The sequence below is a fragment of the Vipera ursinii genome, assembly GCF_947247035.1.
Source record: "Vipera ursinii genome assembly, chromosome: 3".
Lineage (NCBI taxonomy): Eukaryota > Metazoa > Chordata > Lepidosauria > Squamata > Viperidae > Vipera > Vipera ursinii.
The window spans coordinates 195,833,318-195,851,524 of NC_139516.1; positions in this window are offsets into that span (position 1 = coordinate 195,833,318).

The following is an 18,207-nucleotide window of genomic DNA, read 5'->3' on the forward strand; positions in this document are numbered from 1 at the left end:
GAAGCTGGAATCTGAAATCTCCGCCCCCTGGCACAATATATTAAACACAATTCTCTACCTTTCTAATTTTGTCATTAATCAAATTCTCCAATTAATTTAAAGAATCAGTTTCCCTTCACAAGACAACCCGGCAAGTTCTTATCTTTTTTAATTTCATATGGCCTTGAGTTACAATCTTCCTTCTCCCTCCTCCCAGCCTTAACCCTATCTCTTAAAGCAATACACAAGTTTAACATATGAAATAGCTGCTTCTTCATCTCTTGTCAAGCAAGAACATTTGATGTTAGCAGCGTTGACATCTGCTTTAGAGGTTTATGGATTATATTCTGCCACTTTCAAATTTAAGCATACAGTCATCTACATTTGTGTGATGATTAAGAAGTTGGACCATATCTATGTTCATCTCCAGTTTGATTATGGACCTCACTGCATGACTCTTGGCCATTTATAACCTAATCTACACCAAAGAGTTGTTGTTGTGATGCTTGGAAAATAGTTATTTTTGCAACCTTGAGATCTCCGAAGAAAAATAAGATATAAATTTAGTGATGTGTGTGAGGTCTATATTTGTGTTGTGTAGCTGGTTCTTTCCAGGCAATAAGTGAGACGGAAGGTTGCAAACAGGAACTTGCTTTATTTGAGTCAAGCAGAACAGAACTGAAACAAAGGCTGCTGCACAGCTACTTATACGGCTGGCCACTAGGCAGCAGCCAATAGGTTTAAAGGAACTCATTCCCGCCCCAAATCTGATATATATAACGATTATAATGTTTAATGTTACTGGTTATTGTTATTGTTAATGAGTTTGGTTACATGAGGTAAATACGGCTGACAGGGAAACACGTGGCAATTTGACAGCTGTCAAATTGCCGCTGGCTAGAGCGCAAGCGCGATAGCTGACAGCGCAGCATGAGGACTCTAGCTGTCAAACTCCGACACAGCCGATTCGCCCAGCGTCCCGGCGGGAGAAGCCGAATCGCTGATTGGAGGAACCAACTTCCAGCTGGCTATATAAAGAACTCAAGCCGGCAGAGTTTTGCTGGGTGTACCTCAATAAACCTGTAACCAGAGCCTGCTGTCTCCGCGTGATCCTTGCACTCGCAAGCCACTTCAAAATCTACCAATGATCTTCTTGGAGACAACAAGTCTGTCTTAGCCAGTGACCGTTACACAGACACACCATTGAGCAACCTTTAAGCAGCATTTAAACAAACACATGAATCAGTACAAGTAAAATCCCAATACATTACACCCCTCCCCCCTAGAATGTACACACATTATTTAATAACATAATCTTGAAGGTATTTTGGTGGTCTATGTGACAGGTCAGAATGCCTGGGAATTCTGGGCAACTCCCAGTCTCTTGGGTTCACATGAGTCAAATTGATTCAAGTTCCTTTGGCTGGCCATTCCAGGTCAGCTCAAACCAAAGTCCAGTGTGGTAGCGATTCAAGGTGCTGATAATTACCTTTAAAGCCCTACATGGCTTAGGCCCGGGGTACTTGCAAGACCACCTGCTGCCATTGTCAACCTCCCATTGCCCAGTTCGCTCCCACAGAGTCAGCCTCCTCAGGGTTCTGTGGGCTAGGCAATGCTGGCTGGCGACCCCCAGGGGGAGAGCCTTCTCTGTGGACGCGCCGACCCTCTGGAATAAACTGCCTCCGGAGCTGCGGACAGCCCCTGACCTTTGGTCCTTCCACCATGACCTGAAGACATGGATGTTCCAACAAGCGGGCCTGGACTGACTATGGTTTTAAATTTGGCTTTTATTGGGTTAAATTGTCATTTATTTATTACATTCATTGTTTAATTCTTTTTTAAATTTTGTACTTTATGTTTTTTAATTTTTATTGTTGTGAGCCACCCTGAGTCCTTGGGGAGAAGGGTGGCATATAAATTTAATAAATCTAAAATCTAATCTAGCTGGGTCAGCGAAGATGCTGCCCTCTTCGGGTTGTCCTTCCCCATCTGGAGACCCAAGTTACACTTCCGGACGGTGTCCATCTATGGCCACCTCCCCGTTGTAATGACTAAATGAGTCCTCAAAGTGTGTGAACTGCTCTGTTAGACTGCTGGCTGCCAGCTCTTGTTGCGGACCCTCTGGGGAGTCCTCATTTAGTGACTGTTCAGCAAAATGCCATTGCAGCTGTTCAATATGTCAGCGAACGACTACCCCCCATCGAAGACCACCTCGTATGAGAGGGGTCCAGACACCTTAACAATTTTACTGGGCACCCACAAATTCCCATGCCCATAGTTCTGTGACCACAGCCCATCACCCACTTACAACCCCCTTGGTGCCTTTGGGCATGCAGTGTCTGCCTCTATTCGGTGAGAGTGCAACCTGTCCAGTTTTGTGATAAGCCGTCTTCCCCAGCGGAGTTCTGCTGGGCTTTTGCCTGTTGCCATGCATGGCGTAGTGTGCTGGCATAGAAAGAAATCAGCCAGCCTATAGTGCCAATCCCTGAAGCAATGCGTTTTAGCGACTCTTTTGTCGTATGCACCATGCCTGCCCGTTAGTCAAGGGGTGAAAGGGAGACGACTTTGCATGCCTTATGAAGTTTGCCCTCAAGAAGGCCTGAAATTCGGACGCTGTGAACTGGGCCCCATTGTCCGAGACTAAGACATCTGGTAACCCATGTGTAGCAAAAAGCTTCCTAAGCACCTGGATGGTCCTAGCAGTAGTCATAGTGGGTATAGGAATTGCTTCCAACCATTTAGAGTGACTGTCGACCACTATCAAAAACAACTGTCCCTGAAAGGGCCCAGAGAAGTCAATGTGAATCCTTGACCACAGTGTATAAGTCTCCTCCCATCGGTGGACAAGGGCTTGTGGCATCTCTAGTCTGGACTGTTGACACGTGTAACACCCATGTACTTCGGCCTCTAACCCTGGCCACCAAAGGTAGCTCTGTGCCAGTGCCTTCATCCGGACAATACCCGGATGGCCCTCATGCAGAGACTGGAGCACACGGTGCCTTAATGAACTGGGGATAATAGCCCTGCTCCCCCATAGAATGCAACCTTTATGAGATGAAAGCTCATGTCTATGAATGTAATAGCTCTGGAACTCTGGTCCTGGGCTATTTTCCAGCCATGCAGTGTGAACCCAGGACAGCACCCTGTTTAAAATTTTGTCTGCGGCTGTTTCTGCAGCTACATCTCCAGCATGGAGGGGAAGTTCAGGCAAATCTTAAATTGACAAGATGCAAGCGGCTGGATCTGGATCTGGCTCCACGTGTGGCAATGGCAACCGGCTAAGGCCATCTGCATGGCCCATGTCTTTGCCAGGTTTGTAAACCAGCCTGTAGCTGTAGGCTGACATAAAAATTAACATTCTGGGGAAAAGCAGCATTTAAACAGACACATGAATCAGTACAAGTAAAATCCCAATACATTACAATTTGTATATTTGTTTCAAAAAAATTGACCATTAAAGTTGATCAGAATCTAAAATAAATGCTTCCTGATTCCTTATCATATGGTACTTCTAACATAAGAATCATTTATGCAGACAATGTGGGGCAAGATTTAACATAGTTTACTAGAGTTCTTTCTTCTGAAGCTTCTGAACACATTAATCCTCAAACAATATCCCACTGCCAGCTAGGCTGTTGATCATTTGTAATTCCACTCCATCGCTGTGAAATTCAATAAATTAACATCAAAAAATTAATATAAAACAGTGTCTGACCTCCAGTGTTTTTCCTTCTCACAAACGAAGACAACACTAACCTCCTGTACTGTAGGCTATAAAGTTGGAATAAGTTACTAACTCATTAAAAAAAACCTATATTTTAATTCTTTTCCTCTGCAAGACCAAGTTTTGTTCATCTATCCCTTTTCAAATATCTCTGGTGTCTTTTTAATAAGTATGATAACACAACTAATAAACCAAGCTAGCCTAAAGCTTGTAGTTTTGAGACGGCCTTCTGGGAGACCAATTCAAAGGCACAGCATGCAGAATATGTTTGATTTGATGGCAGATGGTTTAAAAGATACCTGAGCTACTACCTCATGTTTGTCCTTAGGGTTACTCATGTGCAGGGACTGTTAAAAAAATTGTTTAAATAATGCAAGCTACTTAGTGAATAACTTTGGGAATTGGAGTGTGTTCATCCAAGCAGCAACAACATCAACCACCAGCCATGAAAATATGTTTCACATAGTAACCTGTGAGGAAAGGCAAGATAACAAGCAGAAGATTTCTCTGCATAGCAACCTACAAGGACAAGCAAGATAACCAGCAGAAGGCAGATGCTACCAGAATCTTTTGCAAATTGTGTTTGCTGGTGTTCTTGTTTTCCTTTTGGACCCTGACTTGATGATGGTTTATTGCAGCAATGATTTAAGGAAAGATGAAGAACCTCCCAGAAGCTTTATCTTGCTTTTTTTTTGGTTTGGCCAGAAGCAACAAGCAACACAGATGAGCCAGAATACCTATTCTTTATTGCAGTAACTTGTCCCCTTTATGTCAAACGAGAGACATCTATCTGAAGGGATTGGTTCTGCTAAAGATACTGCATTAAACACAGAGTTTCAAGCTCTAAAAGTTCAGCTGAGAATATCTATGGGGAATTATATATTAAGGATAGTCAAGGAAGTGGCCTCAGTGAAAATGGTTTGATTCATATAAAATTGCCAGAGAATATCACCTATTCTTTTTATCATTCCCTCTACCTGATTCTTTCACATTCACATCAGGTGCAATATTTTATAGTTACATGTACACGGGAAGAGCTGTGGTTTCTAGAATGATAACTGGCTGCAAACTAGAATCGAAAGTTACATTCACATTGGAAAGAAGAAAGGGGAAAAATGAGTTGCAGTGCAAGACACACATAGCCAAATTGCCTTTGCCGTGATGTGTGTATTAAGAAAGTTAAGAGTCCAGTTCATAGTGAAAAAAATCTATAGAAGGTCAAATACAAAAGGGCAACATTTTAAGGGGCACATTTAGAATTTCAGCAGGCAGCCCAGAAAAGCAATAGCATGGCCATGGCGTAAAATAGACAAATCCACTTCACAACATGCATGGAACTCGGAAATGTGATTACTTTGGAACTGATATATTTGTTTTAGAGCTCACATTATAGTTTTCCTGTTTTCTAAATCGAAATGGAGAGAAATTTACCATCCAGATTTCAATAACCAGAATTAAAGAGCAATCTGCTAAATCAAATGTAAGTAGAGGTAGTCCTTGACTTACAACAGTTTATGTAGTGACCATTCCAAGTTATAGTAGCACTGAAAAAAGTGACTTATGACCATTTTTCACACTACAACTGTTGCAGCAACTTAATGATCAAAATTTGGATGCTTAGCAACTGGTTCATATTTATGACAGTTTCAATGTCCTGGCATCATGTGATCACATTTTGTGACCTTCTGACAAGCAGAGTCAATGGAAAGCCAGATTCACTTAACAACCATGACACAAACCTAACAACTGTGACAAGAAAGATTGTTAAATGGAGCAAAACTCATTAAACATATGTTTCACTTAGCAACATAATTTTTTGGATCAGTTGTGGTTGTAAATCAAGGACTACCTGTAATCAGTTAATTATGAAATGCTCAGAAAGGGAACTTGAAGACTACAGGACCATGTCCATCACTGTTCTGCTGATTCAAAATGACTATATAGAAGAATTGAAGATGATGGAACCAATCTGTTCACATGATCAGAGAACATCATATTAACTGAAAATATAAAAAGAGCACAGTGAATACGTGTATCATAATGCTCCAAGAGATTCATTTTTGAGAAATCTGTCTTACTTTTTACCTGAAATATAGAAAGAATACAGTTATCAGAGAAGCATGGATCAAACCAATTTGGTCCTTTACTGTCCTTAAAGGTAAAGGTAAAGGTTCCCCCACACATGCATGCTAGTCGTTTCCAACTCTAGGGGCCAGTGTTCATCTCCGTTTCAAAGCCGAAGAGCCAGCACTTGTCCGAGGATGTCTCCGTGGTCATGTGGCTGGCATGACTAGACGCCAAAGGCGCATGGAACGCTGTTACCTTCCCACTGTAGTGGTCCCTATTTTTCTACTTGCATTTTTATGTGTTTTCAAACTGCTACTGTAGGTTGGCTGAAGCTGGGACGAGTAACAGGCGCTCACTCTTTTACGTGGCACTCGAGATTTGACCCGCCAAACTGCCGACCTTCTGATTGACAAGCTCAGCGTCCTAACCCACTGAGCCACTGCGTTCCTTACTGTCCTTATAATACTATTATTTCTATGATGTTTTGCTTCTCCTGTTCAATTATTTCTGATTCTTGCAGGTTGCCTGGACAAGTCCCTGCAGTTTTATTGGCAAGGTTGTTCTGAAGTGGTTTGCCATTGCCTCCTTCCTAGGGTTGGGAGAAAGTGACTAGCTCGTCCAGCTGGTTTCATGCTCAAGGTGGGATTAGAATTTGCACTCTCCCTATTTCTAGTCTGATGCCTTAACCACTGCACCAAATTAACTCTCACTAATGTTTTATTCATTTATGAAATGTATTTATTTATAAATTTATATTTATTTATTTCTAAAATTTATAAGCCTCACATCTTACCTCAAGGTAATGCTATAATCTGTTCGGTAAATAATATAAACAATAAGATTTCTAATTTCTTTTTTTTTTAAAAAAACATGAAAATAAAATAAACTTTAGAAGAAAATCAAAATGAAGTTTATGCTATTATAACATAGAAGAACAATGATCACACTTCGGATAAAACAGAAAGGCTACACACTGAGCTATGATAGAACCTTTATTTTAGTGGTAGTGATTCCCTAGTCCCTCTGTACCAGGCTTAGCAGATGGCTTCCTTCTGAACTTAAATTGTCTTACATTCATTTTAATTCTGTGGACTCTCTAAGCTTGTCTAGAAGGAATTGAATTGTATTGTGTATCATTTCTGGAAAGCTTCCCAGCTCCTACATTGTTATATATATACATTCTCTTACCATCTGTGAACATAAATTGGACATTTGACTCTAATGATTCTCAAATGCATGGGCCAAAAATGATGTGTTCTTATTACTAAGTCCTGTCCGTACTTGATCGTACTTAGAGTAGATCTATTAAAATTAGCAGAATTTACTTTCCATTTAACTCATTTACATTCTACTTGTTTTCAGTGGATCTGTTCTAAATATATTAACAACTGACCAATTATACATAGTATAATTATGGTGTTTGGACCTGACAAAGAAAAAGGATTTTTATGACTGACTAGTATTGGAAAAAGCCAGTCCTACCATTAGATATGATGACATAGTTTGCCTCAATCAGCATATTTTAGCAGCACATTGTCAATCATTCCATTTATTATTTTATTCTTATTAGTTGAGCTACCCTTTAGGTTTCCTGCCTCAGGCATCAAAATGTCTTGCTTGGTCCCCTCTGCATTTAAACTGCTTCCTAAATATAGTCCCACTTTTCTGATTTGTCCATAACAAAGTGCATAAAGTCAGATAAGAGAAGAACAGGGCCTCCAGGAAGAGGGTAACAATAGGTACCCACACTGGAAGCTACTTTTATTTTTATTTGTGAAATCTCATATTCATTCGATATTCAGTGGGAAGTTGATCTGAACTTGAAACACCTAGTATGGAAAGTAGAAAACATAGTGGAAAAACTGACAAGCTGTTAAATGGGAAATAGTCTGTAAAGATTACTCACAAATTTTCCTTGGGGAAAAAAATAACTTTTCTGGAGTTACTAGTTTGTTTTCAACAATATAACCAAACTTTGGCAGTTATTATAAATAGTATTAGGATGGTTTCCCCCCTAGATTTCTGCAAAAATACTTTGCAGTACTTTGCTTACTGTCAATTGAGAATTTGCTTTACCTTAACCTATAACTTCCTGTACATCTTGATCCTACAGTACCTACCTTCAGGATAACCTTCTCAACAAGAACCAATTCAACCAGTGCAGGTTTTCTGAGAGATATTGGTAGTGGTCTTCCACTTTCTGGAGTTTGGAAATGGAACAGGCGAGCAATGATCTCAATTACAATTCCTCTTTTATGGAACAGTTTCTCCATGTTGTTAGCATCAACTTCAATAGCTTTCTGAAGGTGGAAATGCTCTGGAGGGTATTTAGAGAGTGCTGGGCCCATGCTATTAGTTGTCTCACTATAATTATGTTGTGGGTGTAATGTATTGGGCTTTATCATGCTAAAGTCTCTCTTTGTGAGATTTGGTTCTGGGGCGCAGTTGGGCTTGCTGCTGGTGTACATTTTGCCTAGTTGCGCAGCGGCAGCCCTGCCCGAGCTGCTCGATATCCTCTCGGGGTTGGTGGTTGAGTTCCCCAAACTTATAGTTTTGGGAGACTTCAATCTACCATCCCTGGGAGGTTCATCTGAGCTTGCTCGGGAGTTCATGGCTTCCATGACGGCCATGGACCTGACGCAAGTAATTTCTGAACCAACTCATGAGGGAGGCCACACCCTTGACCTGATTTTTTTTATCTGGACGGTGGTTGGATGATCTTGGTGGGGGCTTTCCATTTATTATGCCCCTGTCATGGACCGATCATCACCTCCTGCGGCTGGTCTTCCATTTTGCCACCCCCCGCTGTGGGGGTACGGAGCCAGTTAGATGGTACCGCCCCAGACGCTTAATGGATCCTGATAGATTCCAAGCGGCGCTGGGGTCCCCACCTGCCTCCATTGCTCACAACTCGGCGGATGCCTTAGTGGAAGCCTGGGAAAGGGCAGCCACTGAGGCACTTGACCGGGTTGTACCCTTGCGGCCCCTGACCCGGTGCAGATCCCAGCGAGCTCCATGGTTCTCTGTGGAGCTCCGGGAGATGAAGCATCGGAAACGGGGCCTAGAGAGCTGCTGGAGGTCCAGCTGATCTGAATCCGACCGGTTGCGGTTAAGAACCTACATTAGGTCTTATCTCGCAGCGATGAGGGCGGCGAGGTGTAATTACTTCTCTACCCTCATCGTGTCCGCAGATAACCGCCCGGCCGCCTTGTTTAGGGTGACTCGCTCCCTTCTTAATCAGGAGGTGAGGGAGGATCCCTTGCAGGGTCATGCCGAGGAATTTAGTCAACATCTGTTGGATAAAATCGCTCGGATTCGGACTGGTTTGGACTCCAGCTGGGCAGAGTCTGGCGATCAGGACACGGGCAGTCCTGTCAATGTAATCTGGGAGGAGTTTGATTCTGTGACCCCTGATGAAGTGGACAGGATTATGGGGAGGCTGAGCTCCACCACATGTTTATTGGATCCGTGCCCTTCTTGGCTGGTTTATGCAGCTAGGGAGAGGACACGAGGCTGGCTCCAGGCGGTTATATCTGCTTCTTTGAGTGAGGGTTATTTCCCCACCGTCTTGAAGGAGGCGGTGGTGAGACCTCTCCTCAAGAAGCCTGCCTTGGACCCAGCTGTATTGAACAACTTTCGTCCAGTCTCCAACCTTCGCTTTCTTGCGAAGGTTGTTGAGAGTGTGGTGGCGCATCAGCTCCCTCTGGTCCTGGATGAAGCGGATTATCTGGACCCTTACCAATCGGGTTTCAGGCCCGGGTACAGCACGGAGATGGCATTGGTCGCTCTGGTGAATGATCTATGGAGGGCTCGGGATAGGGGATATTCCTCTGTCCTAGTCCTATTAGACCTCTCGGCGGCTTTCGATACGATCGACCATGGTATCCTGCTGCAGCGTCTCAGGGGATTGGGAGTGGGAGGCACGGTCTTACAGTGGTTCTCCTCCTATCTCCAGGGACGCTCGCAGTCGGTGTTGGCAGGGGGGCAGAGGTCGACCCCTAGGACTCTCGCTTGTGGAGTTCCTCAGGGGTCGGTTCTCTCGCCTCTCCTGTTCAACATCTACATGAAACCGCTGGGTGAGATCATTTGTGGTTTTGGAGTTGGGTATCACCAATATGCCGATGATACCCAACTTTTCATTTCGACCCCAAACCACCCCAGTGATGCCCTCGCTGTGATGTCCCGTTGCCTGGAGGCGGTTCGGGTCTGGATGGGGAGGAACAGACTTCAACTCAACCCTGGCAAGACTGAGTGGCTGTACATTCCGGCATCCCGGGACATTCAAAATGTTCCATCTCTTTCTATGGGGGGTGAGCTCTTACCACCCGTGGATAGGGCTCGCAACTTGGGAGTCCTCCTAGATTCACGGCTTACTCTGGAAGATCATATAGTGGCCGTGACCAGGGGGGCTTTCACCCAGGTTCACCTGGTGCGCCAGTTGCGGCCCTATCTGGACCGGGATGCCCTGTGTACGGTCACTCATGCGCTCGTGACCTCTCGCCTTGACTACTGTAATGCTCTCTACATGGGGCTTCCCTTGAAGACCACTCGGAGGCTCCAACTGGTACAGAATGCGGCCGCGAGAGTTGTCTTGGGAGTTTCCCGGTACTCCCATGTTACACCTTTGCTCCGCGAGCTGCATTGGTTACCAGTTGTCTTCCGGGTGAGGTTCAAGGTCTTGGTCATGATCTTTAAGTCCTTACATGGCATGGGTCTGGGTTACCTCAGGGACCACATGCTGCCGGCGTCAACTTCCCTCCGCCCAGTACGTGCCCACAGAGAGGGCCTCCTCAGGGTGCCTCCGGTCAGGGAATGCCGACTGGTGGCCCCCAGGGAGAGGGCCTTTTCTGTGGGCGCTCCGGCATTATGGAACCAACTGCCGGTTGAGCTCCAGATGGCATCAGACCTCCAAACCTTCCGCCGCGGGCTGAAGACCCACTTATTTGAATTAGCTGGTCTGGCCTGATGGGGGATTATGGGTTTTTTTTAATTGGTGTTTTTTACTATTTTATTATTGTTTTTTAACTGGGCACTGGTTTAATTTCCTTTTAACTTTTGTATCGTTATTTATATATGCCCTGTGAACCGCCCTGAGTCCCTAGGGAGAAGGGCGGTATAGAAATCAAATAAAACTAAACTAAACTAAACTAAACTAAAGGAATATCACGTGGGGTAATTGCTGGAAGGTTGCTCAAGCAGGGAAGCCGGCTAACGGCTCCCAGCTCCTCAGACAACCCATCTCCAGCACCGCCATTGGCTGCCTGTAGGGCGGCAATAGGTTGCTTTAAACCTATTGGCCACCGCCTAGAGGCCAGGTTATAAATTGCTGCATTTGCAGCCCTGTTTCTCAGTTCAGTTCCTGCAACCAATAAACAATGATCTTTGCTGAACTCGCTCGCCTTGTCTCATCGATCACGCAACAAACCCAGTATCTAACAGTGGGTTTATATGCTCTTTTTAATATTACTTTTATAGTTTCTGTTGATGTTAACTGCCAGGAGACCTTGTTGACTATGGTGGTATATAAAACAAACACATTTCAAAGTATATTTAGTAAATTTGGAATGATTTTATCTCCTAATTTTCATATCCCTCTGTAGCCAGGAGGAATAATTCCTTAAATTATAGTCTGTAATTATGCCAATGTTTAGGACTATAAAGAAGGGGAACAGTTCAGAGTCACAGAATTGAATTTTGTAAGTGGCACAATCTTGTGTAACTGCTTTACCATTTTGTCTAGTGCAATATGAAACATAGATGAGAATTTAATCAGATAGATATATACTTCATGCAGTCATTAATGAATTTTTAAAAAACTTGCACCTTTTTGGAAGTAGAAGTGACAAAAATTATTGTATGCCTAATGATGAGATTAAAGAATGGATTGTTAAGCAATGCAAGAAAATACCCCAAAAAGACAGTTTATGTAATGAAGAATAAAACTATTAAAATTTTTATTTTTTTATTTTTTTTAATCCCGAAGACTCAGGGCAGCTTACAATCTAAGCACAAATCAATGTGCTTAGCAATAGCCTTCATTCTATGTATATACCTGCTTATTAGGGCTTTCGCCCCCCACCCCTAGCGGCATTATTACAAAGTCAGTTTATTGCCCCCAACAATCTGGGTCCTCATTTTACCTACCTCAGAAGAATGGAAGGCTGAGTCAACCTTGAGCCTGGTGGGATACGAACCTGCACTAATTGCAGGCAGCTGGTGGTACTTAAGGAGGCATTAGCCCACTGCTAATGTCCACTGCATTAGCACCAAAATCATCAAGATCCTGTACTGGCATTTTGGGTTATGTGGTTAGGTCAAAGAAAAGCTAATCCCAGCATGTGACTGGTATAAAAGGAGCAAATTCACTGTTGGGTGTCATTAGGAAATTAATTGAGAGCAAAACTATCATTTTCATACTACCTTCATTACTAGCCCTATGGAGAGCCTAACTATCCTCTATCAACTTTATGTGATTGATCTTCAAACAATCCATTTTAATCTAGCCAGGACTGTCAACTAGTTCACAGTTGTAGCATATGATCTGATTTCTTCTTGGACTGATTCCACCTAGATTCCTTTGAGCTGAACTCAACTCCTAGTGACTGCAGAGATATACTTCCATAGCTCTCTTGGTAACAATATTTAGAACATAGAACATAGAATAACAGAGTTGGAAGGGACCTAAGTCATTTGCAGTTATTTGACATCCTAGACTACTTCATAATCCCGAGCTTTCCTGGTTTTCCTACAACTGACTCAGGATCACTAGGTTTGACTATTTGGTGTGCTTTAGGTAGTGGTCCTCTCAATTCTTTAACTGATAAAAAGATCAGAGACCAGGCATTGCTACCCTGCTTTTCCCCTCCCTTAAAAGACCCTTCTATGTGATCTAATAGCTCCAAATGTTCAGAAAGAGATGAAACACTTCAACAATTTATATTAAGAACAGAATATTGCTACAGTGCAGCCTTGATGCTTGCTCAGCCATTCTTCCAGGCAACATGGCCAAGTCAGTGACAATTTATTCTACGCATCTTGTCCTATATTTTTGTCTGTTGACTTCAGGAAACATTTCCTCAGTGTATTTCCATGCTATTCTCAAAGTTTGATGTCCCTGTAATCCTTGGGGATCATAATTTGATATTCACTCCCACTCCAGTCTAACCTGAGTTTTCAGACTGGCCAGTAAAAAAATGTCCACCCATAGACTGCAATTCAAATGAGTTATTAAAATAAATGAGGTTTATTTCTAAGTGCCCAACGTACAGAGTCAGTTCTTAGAGGCAGCCATGTTGAGCCCTCTTCCCATATATAGGAAAATCTTTATTTTGTTCCTCAAAAGTGCACCTTCTAGTCTTTATATGAAAGTGCACTTAGCCAGCAATCCAGAAGAGAGCACTGTGCAGTCAAGCACCCAGAAATTTCCACCTATTTAGCATTGCTGGTAGAGGAAAGGATCTTTTCTTATTTAATTAGGGAAGGGACTTGGCTAAGATCTGCCTGGAAGGAACATTCCCCTGGATAATCTGGTGCCTCCCGCTCCAACTTAATCTTTGTATTTAGCCAACTGCAATTTCACACCTGTGATCATGTGATTGTAATTTTTATCCTTGATAAATGGCAGGAAAGTTGTATTATGGGAGGATTTGATTTCCTTCCCCCATAATAGACAGGGGAAAGGTAGTTTTAATTATGCATTCATAATTAAGAAACCAGCATAAATTTTTGATGCAACATAACTACTTTTCTGAAATTTAAAATGGGAATGTATTTTATTTTAAAGGTACACTTGGAGGTGGTTTAGGAAGCTTAAGACAAACTTTGGATAACCATTCTTCAGACTGAATTGATGGAAACTCACCAGATATTTAATTAACTTCCTAATGTCATTGCTTGCTTCAGACTATAAAACTATCAAGCCACAATACTGAAACTGTAAACTACAGTTTGATAGGTAGGCAAAATGCAAAACATCAAGATAATTCTCCTGAAATGACTTCAGAGATCCTGTGAATGGGGAAGAATACCTATTTAACTGCTGGAAACATCTTGAGAAGTTGACAGTTTAGAAATGCAATTAGTTTAATTCTGTGATATGTTATTTAAGTAACAGCAGATTATTGTAACTGCTGTATGTTCTACTATATGGGAGGTCTGGAGGTGCTGTAGACATGTGGAGGCATAATCGTATTGGCAAGCTGAATAGACAAAGAAATGGGTCTTAGCCCCAAGCTGAAAACTGATTAGCCTGTCTCTCCAGTCGGCTACAGAAAACAAAGCGATTGACAAGCTCAGATAAGCTGAAAAAGGATGCCTTCACCTCACGGCTATTAAAATTTGCAGGGTCCCATGAGTTTTGCCAAGGAAATCTGCAAACATAAAGAATGATGATCAGGCTTAAGCGGAAAAAAATAGCACCTCAGGGAAAGCTGTCAATACTGGAATTTTACTAAGATACCACACCTTGAAGCAAACAAGGATAACATCTGGAACAGTTCCAAGCCAGACTGAAAACAAAACAAAAAACATGGTATATATTAAGTAAAGAATATTTAATCTTGGCCCAAGAGTATTTTTCTTTTCCTGGGTATAACATCTTGAATTGCTTGACAGAAACATTATTCACTGAAGTATCCATAGAACTAGATATTTTCCTGCTTGGGTATCAGAACATTGAAATTAATTGGGGAGGGGGGTGCTTTCATTTTCATGAACTAGAGTGAAATCATTTTAAAACCATTAATTCTATTTTTTTCTCCCACACAATAGATAAGAGTAATAATGATCAGGCTGTTGGACAACATTGTAAGGAATGAAACATAAGTATAAGTAACTTATGCTAAGCTGAGATTCCTTTATTTCTAGTTTCTAAAATACATAGATAAGGGCTCAAATGAAAATTGCCTCTGATTCTTCCATGTTACCAGCATTCATATTTTATCAAACTCTTGGTGGTCATTCAAGTCAGCCGGCCAATATCATCACTATATAGCTGATAATTACCCACAATAAATTTGTCATAAGTGTAAAACTGTCCCCTTGATGCCCCACCTATCAAATTCTATAGTTAGCAAAGTGACTTTGTGTAAAGTCAGATGGATACTGGCAGGGGTGTCTGCAAGGAGTCAAAGAAGTCAAAATGGCATCCGCAATCATGCAACCAAAATCCCATCCCATTTTGCATTTGATAACAATGGGCCTAAAAAAGGGCAGAGCTACAATAATTTGGTTGTGTCTGCCATCTTGATGTTTTAGGAAAAAAGGAAGTCCAGTTGCCATTTGAAAAAGCACCTTTGGGACAACAATGGCAACCCATTTCTATACTGATGCCAGGAAAACTATTCTGATGTGTCCACAAGTAGACACTCCTAGAGTTGAGCCCAAATTGAAAAGTTAGAGATTTGAAAAAGTCTCTAGCTTTTAGAACATGCCTCCTCTGTGAGAATTATATGCCACTGCTAACTTCTGCATTTTCTGGAATTTACTCTTTTTATCTGAGCAATATTAGGGGGGGATTCTATAGTTCTGTATAGATGATTAATGGTGTGATTGCTACTCACCCACTTGAAGCCTGACATTTAAAATCATGTCCTCATGTCATCTTTAAGATGCTAAGTTATTCTTATCCATTTCCTGACACCTTCATTATGTTAATGCAGTGCCAGTTAACTGTGATTATTATTTTTTTCTAGACTTTGGTACTGCTGAAAAGAGAAGAGGGATAAATAGTGTTTCTGAAACAAAATATCTGAAGCTTTATAGTCTGTTCATAAACAGAATGGACAGTGAACTCGGACATTTTTGTTCCATGTTGAAAATAAACATATCTATTTCAATAAGGCAGGGGTTATAACCCATGTATGATTACATCTTGAACTATTCTATTAAAACAGAAAGATGCTGTTGAAATGCAGTAGGTAATGCTGTGGCAAGAATTGTTTTCCGATTTTTCAGTTGTCTTTCTCCACAATTCCAGCTTCTCTTGGTTTACCATATTCTCAGCATGCATGAGAATTTTTTCCCCATTTCTGCTGGAGGTTTTTTTGAGCTTGTTTATTCTTGGGCATGGGCTTGATGGTGCAACTGCTCATTTTGTTTATGATCCCACTATCATTGGAAAGCTTATCTAACTCTACATGATTCCCAAACAGAAAAAAAAACACCCATAAGAATATTTCTTAAGTGATGCTTTCCCTTTGAATATATTGGAAGTGTGGGAAGCCAAGCTTTGCTAGAACTTATTATTGAAAAGTAGGATATTCAAACAGCCTTTGGTGACCTCATAAATAAATAAATTTCAGAAACATCTTCTGTTGGAAGAATCTTTTCAAGCAAATTAGCTTTCACAAATCTGACCAACTACTTTTTTTCAATCAATGACACAGAACTACTTCTGACCCTGTTAGAAGTGTAGCCTGGGATCCCTATCATGACATGTCTATTGATAACATCATTCTTGCCAGCCCTCTAGCTTTATTTGGTTGGCTTGCATGATATTCCCTTTAATAGTCCACTATAATCCATGTTTTAGGATCATATATCCTTCCTCCAGACTATAACACAGTTTATCAAGTGTCTTGGGTGGAGTAGAAATTGTAGAAATATTGTAGAAAACAATAAAGAAACGAGCAAGTGTATCTCTTGCATTTGCAAAATTTCAATGGAAAATCAGAAAAGTCATTATGGTAACAAACCAATTACACAATGGAAATGGAATTGTTGTGATATCATAGATCATAGAGCATATTCTATCATATGTCAATAATATATACCATCAGCAGATAATTCTGAAGGCAGACATTGGGAAATCCTACCATTAGCTAGAAAGAGTGGGATTAAAAGCACTGATCATGGCGACACAAGAGCAGGCACTAAACACCAGCAGGGATCTAACACACTAGAGGCAGACTATGCAGAGAGGCCTCAAAGACAGTCAAACATATAGTGTTGGGGTGTAAGATGCAGGCAAGAACAGTATACTCACAGAATGGCACAACCAGGTAGCTGGAATCATGTACAGCAACATCTGCACAGTATATGGACAAGACCCTCCCAAGTCCAGACAGAAAATTCCACAGAAGATTGTGGAGAATAAAAGGGCTAAGATCCTGTGGAACTTCCAGATCCACATGGACAGGTAGGTACTGGCCAATCAAATGAAATCATAGTAGACAAGGAACAGAGGACAGCAGTGGTGATAGATCTACTGGTGCCAAGTGACAGCAACATCAGGAAAAATATTATGAGAAACTGGAGATATAACAGAGCCTGAAGAAAGAACTAGAGCAGAGCCACCAAACTTTTAAGCACCAGGGACCAATTCTGTAGGGAGAGGTTTTTCCACGGACAGGAGAGGGCGTGGTTTGGTGTGCTGCCTGCATTCCATGGATGGCGCTTCACTTGTTTGCATGGCCCAGTTTCTGACGTGCCATGGCCCAGTGCCGGTCCACAGACCAGGGTTTGGGAACCTCTGAACTAGAGTGTATGTGAAAAGTACAGCTAGTCTTCAACTTACAAACATTCATTTAGTGACTGATTTGAAGTTACAATGGCACTGAAAAAAGTGACTTATACTATTTTTAAAATTTACAATGGTTGCAGCATCCCCGTGGTCAAGTGATCAAAATTTGGATGCTTGGCAACAGGTTCATATTTATGATGCTTGCAGTGTCCCAGGATCATTTGCTCACCTTTTGCAACCTTCAGACAAGCAAAGTCAATGGGGATGCCAAAATCACTTAACAACTATGCTTACTAACCCAACAATTGCAGTGATTCACTTAACAACAGTGGCAAGTAAGGTCATAGAATCAGGCAAAACTCACTTCGCAACTGTCTTGCTTAGAAATTGAAATTTTGGACTCAATTGTGGTTGTAAGTCAAGGACTATCTTGAAAGGCAAAGTGATCCCAGTGGTGGTAGGAGCACTTGGAGCTGTGACTCCTAAGCTGGAAAAGTGGTTACAATAGACCCCCAGGAACAACATCAGAGCTACATGTGCAGAAGAATGCAATGTTAGGAATAGTTAAGACACTATGTAAAAAGAGCCTTGGTGGAGCAGTGGGCTAATGCCTCCTTAAGTAACACCAGCTGCCTGCAATTAGTGCAGGTTCGAGTCCCACCAGGCTCAAGGTTGACTCAGCCTTCCATCCTTCCGAGGTAGGTCAAATGAGGACCCAGATTGTTGGGGGCAATTAAGCTGACTTTGTAATAATGCCGCTTGGGGTGTGTGTGAAAGCCCTAATAAGCAGGCATATACATAGCATGAAGGCTACTGCTAAGCTTGTAAGCCGCCCTGAGTCTTCGGAGAAGGGCGGGATATAAATGGAATTAAAATAAAATAAAAAAATAAAAAAATCTAGTAGAGACCGAGATTTAAAAAAGACATGTGTCTGAGAAGACATTTTTTTTTGATTGCTCAACTCAGAAGGAGATGA